Here is a 9,610-nt window from a genome sequence, read left to right on the forward strand (position 1 = left end):
TACTTTCTTATGACTCTAAAATCACTTCCTAATCCATTAAAAAATAGCACCAACTTCACCCTCTAATCCTTATGATATCTTTCTCTTCTTCCCCTCAAATCATTTCTCTCAAAAGAATACACTCTAAATGGGTCAGTAATTAAAAATTAAAAATAAATATAAAATGTAAACTATACCATGTCAGTTGATGTATCTTAACTTCAACATTGCGATGAAGGATAAGTTTGTAATAGAACAAAAGTTACAACAAAGTTGTTGTCATAAGTGAATATCTAACAACAATTCTAATCTATATTGTCAATTCTTTCTTTAACAATACCTACAACAGTAATTAAAAGTCCAAATTGGGAAAATGAAAGATGGTTTTGAAATTACAATATGCAGTGATTGATTTGGCCACTTGTCCACAAAGTCATCCTCATAGCTGAAACCACCACGTCAGCATCGTCCACCGACAGTTGCAAGCGGAACCCTAAGTAAGGGGTTTCATTGTTAGATTGCTTCACTAATTCAAACCATATATGTAAGGTTATTTGTAAATTATCAATTAAACCTTAATATCTTCCTAAAAAAAAAAAAACTAATATCCCATAACGCAATGCTCCACTTTTTTTTTTCTTTTGGACTAAATTTTGATTAAGCAACCTTTTCTTATAAAATAGAAAATGAGACCTATTTGTATATACCCTTGTATCAGTATCAGAAATGATGAAAGGATACGCCCTTTTGAAGAGAACATTCAAGGACAACTTAATTCTCTCTGTTTATTTATGTGACCTAAAGTCTACAATTAGACCCATCAAATAGCTTATAAAGAGAACCAAAAGAAGAAAAAAAAAAAAAGATGGATAGAAGCCACAAGTTTTTTTCCTGCATGGTAATGAATGCACCTAAAGCATGCAGGACCAGTCTAATGCAGAGGCATATATTCAATTGGTGTCGTTGCCTGTTCCATCAGGCGCCTCAAGGAGTTCTTCCAACAACTTATTGTCCAAGTACTCCAATTCAAAAGTTGCAGCACCATTTCGGTGTTGCTGCGAAGAACCCTCGCCACCAGAGAAAGAATGAAGAGTTTGTGAAGTTGAAAAGATGTTAGGATTATTAGGAGTGGTGTGGCCATACTCGTTAGGGAAGTTGAGTATGGCCTTGTGACCCCGAAAACGAAAAGCAGCAGCATCGTAAGCACGTGCAGCTTCTTCAGCAGTGTCAAACGTTCCAAGCCATATTCTAGCACCTTTTCTCGTAGGGTCACGAATCTCTGCTGCAAACTTTCCCCATGGCCTCTTACGAATCCCTCTGTACCTAACCTCTGCGTTTCCGCTCACAACTCCTCTCCCTCCCTCCATTCAAACTTCAAATTTTCGTTGTTCTTGATTTACGGTGTGGTTAAAGGGAATGGCAGTATTTATATGCATGATCGACTTCGTGGCGAAGCTTGACCATGCATGTAGGTCGTAAGTGACGGTTTGAACTTCAACTTCTTTTTTAATTCTGTAATTAATTAAATATTAAGTGGTGTTTGACACATTAGACCAATGAACTATAAAGTAATATTTATAGCTACTTTAGAAATATTTATCTAAAAACCAGTAGTGATCTATGTTGTTGCCAAAACAGACACTGCATCGTTTGTGGTTCAGATTGACCCCAGTAAGAATGTCATTCCTGATAAGCAAATCAGAAAAGATAAGTTCATGCATGACGAATGCCAGATGCACTTCATTATTTTATCCTATGATGCCCTCTCACGTCACCAATCATCAGATATTGGATATAAGGTTTGGGCCTTGGGCCATGGCCCAACCCAACTCTTCCTACCCAACTCTTCCTACACACGTAATTGATATAAGACTTCTATGGTCACAAAATCAAAACAATCCTACGTGTTTATTTTGCATGTAGTTTTGGCTTTAGAAAAATACCAACTTCCACACTTCATCATCTTTACTCATGTGAACAGTAGAAAATAGTTTAGAATTTTTAGGATTAAATATTTTTTCTCTAAATTTAGACACAAAATTTTAAATATTTTTTTTACATATTGTATAAATAGTTTAAACACTAACTTAAAGTATTGTTTAACATGTTTTAAAAAAAAATCATACAGTGGAATTAAAATGATTATATTTATTTTCTTTTTATTTAAAGACTAAAATACATCCAAATTTAAATTAGAGGCAGATTTATATATATGAATTTAATCCTAAATTTTAGTTACTTGATATATAAAAAGCTTGTGGAAGTAGGTGCATGCTGTTTTATCGTGGCACAACCTTTGTCATTATTTGAAGGACATGCCGGCATGCTGCTCCTTGATTGATTTGATGGTGATAGAAATCCTTAAACAAGTTTTGGTGAAACTGATGATGGTTGTTTGCATTGATAAATGATATTTTAATTTTTATTTATTTATTTTTAATCGAAATAGAAATTAATATATATATATATATATATATATATATATTAATTTCATATTTATGTGAGAGTTAACTTACTACTAGTATATAATCACTTCTACTTAGTATTAATTACTAGAAGTTATGGAGGAACTAAAACAATTGACACATTCAAAATTCAGAATTCAGGAGTTTTAGAGATTTTTTTTCTTCTTACAAATTGAAAGGGCCAAATTATGATCTTTCCAAATATTAAAGTGCTAATTTATCTAAGCTAATAATATGTGTCCTTTATTTTCTATTTTTCTCTTATAATGAATGTTTTTATTAACACAAATTCAAAATAAAGAAAAAAATCACTTCTTAAAAAATCTCTAAAAAACACTAACATAATACAGTATTTTTCAAAATAATTTAAATTAAACATCCTTTTAACAAAACTCAACTATGTAATTTTTAATTTTATTCTTATATTTTACAATAGATAAATTATTTATATACAATGGTAGGAACTACTTCCCGACACTCAAGCCAGCTGTCTGAGGAGTGGAGAATCTGTCCGCTTTAGAGTATTTTAGTTCCGTTACGGTTTTATCCTTAAAAGGCACCTCGGAGGATGGAAGGAGGTAAAAATATTTAAACTTCGCTTGACCTCGATTTCTAAGCGACATGAAATTTATTGGGTGTACCGGAACAAGATGATATAAGAAAGAGAAAATAATTCGATTAAAAAAACTCAAACACTTTATAGTAAACGAAAATAATAATAATAAAATTGGTTATAGTTTTTTTGTTTGTAGAAATTAAAAAAAAGTGTATACGTCATAGAAGATTTCCAAATTAGAGGTTACATAAATTACACCTGTCGGCTCATAAATGCATCATCAATCATCGTCAGTCACACTCAGCTTTCGGCTTGACCCACTTGGCTTTATCATGGCCGCCACTTAATTACTTCATTTGCCAATTTAATTAATTATCATTTAGGAAATAATTTTCAAGTAACACAAAGTTATTCAAACCTAATTAATTTGTCTCCTCGTCTAGGTAGTAATAGCTAAGATTAATATTCAAAGCTATAAATAATATATAAATAAATTTGAAGCAAATTTTAAATATACAAATAAATGTTATTATTTAAGTTCAAGAAATTAAGTTAATTTTTAAAAAAATTTAAATTTAATAATTAGTAAATCAGTTATTTTTTATACTCTGATTTTTTTTTTCACCAAAATTATAGAAAATATATTTTGAAATGAATTTAGTGTATAAATATACACAAAATGCAATTGTGGATTCAAGGATTAAAACTTATTCTTGTATTTTTCACTAATATCTAATTATACATAAATATGATTTCCATCATTTGAATTCCAACTATTCCAAACAAGGATTGCACAAGATTCATTTCATAATTCCTATTAAACACACTGTCTCTTGCAAAAGCTTCCAAAATGGAGGCATTCACAGAATCTCATGAGCCATCAAGAATTCAGCAATTGTATCATGACGTATTTACCCTTTGCTTTCGATAGTTGATTTCATGAGTTTTTTATTTGTTTATTTAGAATTACAACCGATATTTATGATGTAATAGTTAACGCAATTCGGAAAATATTCTTATAATAGTTTAGAAATTTAAAAATATTTTAACCTGTTTTTATTAAGTATGAATTAAGTATTATATACTTTTAGTAGCATAAAAAATAGAAAGGTTTTAAATAAATTATATTATATACTTTTAATAACACACGCACGCACACATATACAGTGGAGATGACAAAATTGAATTTTCTAAAAAAAATAGGAAGGCTAAAAGTCAATCAAAATTTTGAATAAAGGAAGCAAATTAAAAACAACCACGGTTATACTGACATATGGCACGATCATGAATATCTGACATGTGACATAATCATGATCTGACACATGACAAATTATGTTTTTTTATTTAAAAATTTAAAATAAAAATTCAAAAACACATAAAATGTAAGAACACGACTTTAGCATCAACTTAATGAAAATGACAAGTTGAACATTTCTAGAAAATTGAAATATCAAATTGAAAAAAAAAATTAATTAGATGATCAAAATGAACTAAATCAACAAATTAAAGTATTAAATGATTAATTAAGCCTTATAATAAAAACTTGATAATTAATCATTTTTCAATTTTAATTTATGTTCATTTTTAATAAAGTTAAAAAATATTTTAAAAATTTTAAATATGATACAATTAATTTTACTTTTTATATCACATCAATCAAATTAATTATAATTTTTTTACTACCTTTTTCTATTTTTCACTCCTTTATTCTTTATTTTCTTTTCTTTTTCTTTTTTTTTTGTCAATCTTAAGTTAATCTAACCAAATTAAAGGGTATAAAAAATAATAAAGTTTAGAGTTACAATACTTCCAAGTAATTAAAAGCGGAGAGAAGGAATGAGAAGGGTTGTATTTCTTAAAATGTTTTAGAATATACAGGAAAACACCTGGTGAATGGACACGATTTTAGTACAAATATAAACCATAACCTAAACTTTTACCTATGTCTTCCTATAAAAAAATAAAAATAATAATAATAATAATATAATGATTTAATATTTTATCTTCACATATTTATTTAAATTTTTTAATAATTAATATAATTTGTATAAGTTCAATGTAATTTTTATATTTGGTGTTGTCTATCGTACTTTACATTTTTTTTTAATAAATTTTTGTATGATAACAAACTATTGATGAATCTTGAAATGTCAAGTGTCAGTTGAGACGTGAAAGTACATAATGTCTAAATTGATTTTATTTAAAATTACTTAATTCAAAAAATAAAATATTTCTACGACAGTAATCTCCTTTAATATTGTGAAAATAGAGTTAGAACCTTTTGTAACAACCACCAAAATGTAACGAAAACATACTTATTTTAAGATATCTAATGCAATGTCTGTCTTCACTATAACTTTTTTATTGGATAAGAAAATTTATAATTTTCTTACAAAAATTAAATACGTGAATTGAAATTGCTTATATATCAAAATGTTTTTTTTAACTTGTATTCAAATAAGATAATTCAAAATTATTGAATTTTATTTTCTTATTTAAGCAGAAAACTTTAATTACCAACAGATAATACTATTGACATTAATAAAAAAATAACATTTGCATACATTAATTGAGAATAACAATTTATACTTTAACTAATAAAATTCGAGTAATTAAATTTCAGTAAAAAAAAATTATCGACATTACTATGAAAAACTCATATAAATATAAATTAAAAAATATCTCAACGTACATTAGTGATAAGCAATTTTAACAATATTAACTAAGAAATAACAAGATTAATGTGGATTATAATACTTTCATTTATTTTTATCGAAAAATAATTTTGTGTTGATATAAAACTTGTATTGATAAAAAAAAACTTTTACTAGCATCAAAGACCGGATATGTATGGAGTTTTGGATTTAAATGAAAATGGTAAACATATTTTTTAAATATCAAAAGATATCTTAATTCAAAAAAATGAAACGTCTTTACTATCACTAGTTTAATTTGTTTATCCTAAATTTATGCTTAATATGATGTGTTTTCAAATTTTTTTATTATGGAATAATTTTATGTCCAACAATTGAATCTTTAGACCATGTTAATGACTTCATGTTATCATTGATAAATGGAGAAGAAATTATTTATTTAAATTCAGACATATCTTGTCAATTAGATGAGGACCAAGAAGATCAAGTTGAGTGATTTACATAAGAAAATTTTGAATGAAATAAAATGTTTAGGCATACCAAATCATCGATTGAAGTTGAAACCAATCATTATGCTTCTAAAGAACATTGATAAAACAAAAGGTTTTTCAATGACACAAGGTTGCATGTTCATAAGTTAGGCAAACATGTGATTTCTGCTACTATGATCACACAAAAATTGGTGAAAAGATCTTTATTCCAAGAATGAATTTAGTATCTTCTAATTTGGGATTGCCTTTTAAATTTAAAAGAGGAAAATTTTCAATATATCTTCGTTTGTAATGACAATCAATAATGTTAGTATAAATGAGATCAATACTCACAAACAAGAGGGGGTGAATTGATTTGGAAAAAAACATCCCTTTTAAATTTAAAAATATCTTTTGAAACAGTCTTTAATCAATTAATAAAGAGTGAATGAGATGCTTAGTTTATGAGCCTTTAAATATATAAAAGAAGTGAAGAGAATAAGGAAAGAGATAAGAGACAATGGATTTTAAATTGGTTCAATTCTACACGAATCTACATCCAGTTTTCTTCTAGCAATCTAAACTAGAAGATTTCCACTATATCAAAGAGTTTTACAAGAATTAAAAGTACTCTTCCATAATTCTAAACCCTAAGATATCAAGACCTTGATAACCCTATCAAGAATTACTTCCTAATGTAATGCTACACACACTTGCATCAAGAACATCATCACCTACACAGTGATACATAATTGAAAATCAATAACAAAAGCTAAGGAATGAATACACATGTAAATCAAGCCGAATTTACATGATCATCCTAAGCCAAGCAAGAACATCCTTCCACCAATCAATCTTGAACAAATCTTGATGAAGAAATTGAAATTGATTGGTGCTCAGTAAAGAATGCTCCAAGAACTCTCTGATCTCTTTTCACACTTTTAAAATTATGAAAATTAGGAATTTTCAATTCAGAGAGAGGTTGGGCTCTTAAAACTGTTTTTTCTTCGCAAATAATTGATTACACCATTTTAATGTAATCGATTAATTCGATACTTAATTCAATGCTCATTGAGCACACTATTACATAGTTGGTTACATTAATAGCTCTAATTCATTAATATGACTGACAACAATTTTATTAGAGTTTAGTATTCTTTTCGGGCCAATGATACTTCTAATCAATTTTGTTGTGATTAATATGGTATTAAGACATCAAGCTTGGTTCACAACATTTCTAGACTCAATCACACGGTTATTCTAACTATGACATTACTACATGTCATTATTATTCTCTTGGGCATCATCAAAACTAGAGGCTTGAAGCTTTGAAGCTCTTCTTCGCTTTGTTCCTTAGAATAATAAATAAAAATCAAGAGTAATTGCTTTCAAGATTTTGACTTTATTTTTCACATCCACTTTCACACATGGCCTATTCTATTGTTGTTTCTAGAGTGAAAACCAAAAAACGATTGAAAATTCTAATTGGGAACGAAAAATGAAAGAATAAGCAGGTAGAAAAATGTTGTATGAGAAATCTTTGAAAATCTTTACAACTTCTTATTATCTTAATTGGTTTTATTTCAACTAGAAGATATTTAGGTTTGAGTTGTTTAGTGCATTAATGGCAAATAGACGATGATTATCAATATCCCTCAATGTTCATATGTAGATAAAAATATTCATTCTCAATAAAAACCTTCTTATAAGAATATCTAGTTTTGAAGTAATAAAATATTTTTCATATCTACTTTAATTGATAGCGACATTGATATTTAAAACCACTAATTTGGACTTTAATTTTAACATATACTATGATTAAGATTGATGATTGAATGAATTGCTTATTCAAATATAGATTTCATGTTTTTTTTTATCATGTATCATATAATGCAATTACATATTTATCTAAATAATATAAAATGTTTATTATAACTAACAAAATATTTTTATTTAGTTACCCGTGCCTTTGCACGATTTAAAAAACTAGTAACAATACAAAAACTAATTTCGGTGATGATAATTGAAAGATACCTACAATCATCTTCAATATAAAAGAAATTTTACTAACATTAATTAAAATGACATTTAGCCAATAAATTCTTACTCTTCTTTTAAGTAAAATCTTAAACTATCTAATTTTCATTAATCAAATTTTACTTCATGTATATTTAGTATTTAATTCTCTTATAAAATTTATTCTCCAAATAACACATTTCATAAAAAAATATTTATATTATCTATAAAAATAAATTAGCTCCTGAAAAATCTCCATCTCAACATTCTTTAAAGCTATAGGAGAACTTAAAAATAATCATTGGAATTTTTCCTTGAGGAATTAAATTTGAATGTGTGAAAAACATTTGTTGTATTATAACTCAAATTGATATGTAAATTTTGTAGCATGAAACTTGATGTCACCTTATATATGAACAAAGTATGTTTATACAGCATATAGATGCTCCTTCGCAAGATGAACTATGTTATAAGATATAAATTGTTCTTACATTTATCACAAAATAATCGATAATATTATGTTTTCTTCGGCATTACTAAAACTATGAACTGCGTTTTTCTTTAAATCTCAACTTAATGCATTAGCATTTCGTGATGAAATTAAGGTTTTTGTTTTGCCAACTACGCATTATCAAATAATTAGGATAATATTTTTTGATGAATTCACGAGGAACCACGGTGCAAGGTTAAAATTGAAATACTTTATTTATTGTTGTGTTCGTTGTTAATATAGTTTATTTAAAAATATATGTATATAATATGATTGAAGCATAATTTATTATGCATTAATTGTCAAAGCATGGTGGCATATTCAAGAATGGGTTCTCTATGTTATTCGTCTTGACTTTGAATTTTGAAAAGAAGTCCAGCAATGTAATTAAGCAAGTGATTTTTGTCTTGAACGAAATAGAAAGACGAAGATGTTAAATCAGTGATGATGGTGAAAAAGAAAGTGTCAAATATATGTTTATAATTGGGACAGGTAACAGAGATACATGTATCTTCTTCCGTTGCCCTAAAAAAACACGAGGCGTCCATATAAATAATTGCTTATATTTAATTTCATGTCCACCTTACCACCTAACTTTAATACAACTTGCATAGTAAATGTCCACCATATAATAAAAACTTCTCATCTTATATTAATATTATTGTCCTCATTCTCTTCATCACCCTTAATCATCATAACGGTATCATTTCAATTATAATAACATTCGATACACACTTTTATATGCTTATCAGCTGATTATACAATTCCTTTTCGTTTATTTTTTGAAAGTTTAGATATGTATAAAAGAAGTAAATTTTAAATTTAATTCAACTCCACAAAACAGGTTTGTAAAGTGAGGTTTGCTCACACTGAGATGTCGTAAGACTAAGATTGGGTAATCCCATAACGATTTGATATAGCGAGTGGAACAAAATGTTCAAAAAATCTCGCTAAGATATACTTTAACCTGACTCTGATAC

The 9,610-nt window shown here is 27.4% G+C and overlaps 1 pseudogene; it reads right to left on the bottom strand.

The window, feature by feature from the left end:
- Positions 1-726: 726 nt before the first annotated feature.
- LOC114173094 (ethylene-responsive transcription factor ERF098 pseudogene) lies at positions 727-1,365 on the bottom strand (annotated as a pseudogene).
- Between the last annotated feature and the right edge of the window lie 8,245 nt (positions 1,366-9,610).

Source organism: Vigna unguiculata, chromosome 1 (genome assembly GCF_037176805.1).
Source record: "Vigna unguiculata cultivar grain cowpea cultivar isolate G323 ecotype 2 chromosome 1, ASM3717680v1, whole genome shotgun sequence".
Classification (NCBI taxonomy): domain Eukaryota; kingdom Viridiplantae; phylum Streptophyta; class Magnoliopsida; order Fabales; family Fabaceae; genus Vigna; species Vigna unguiculata.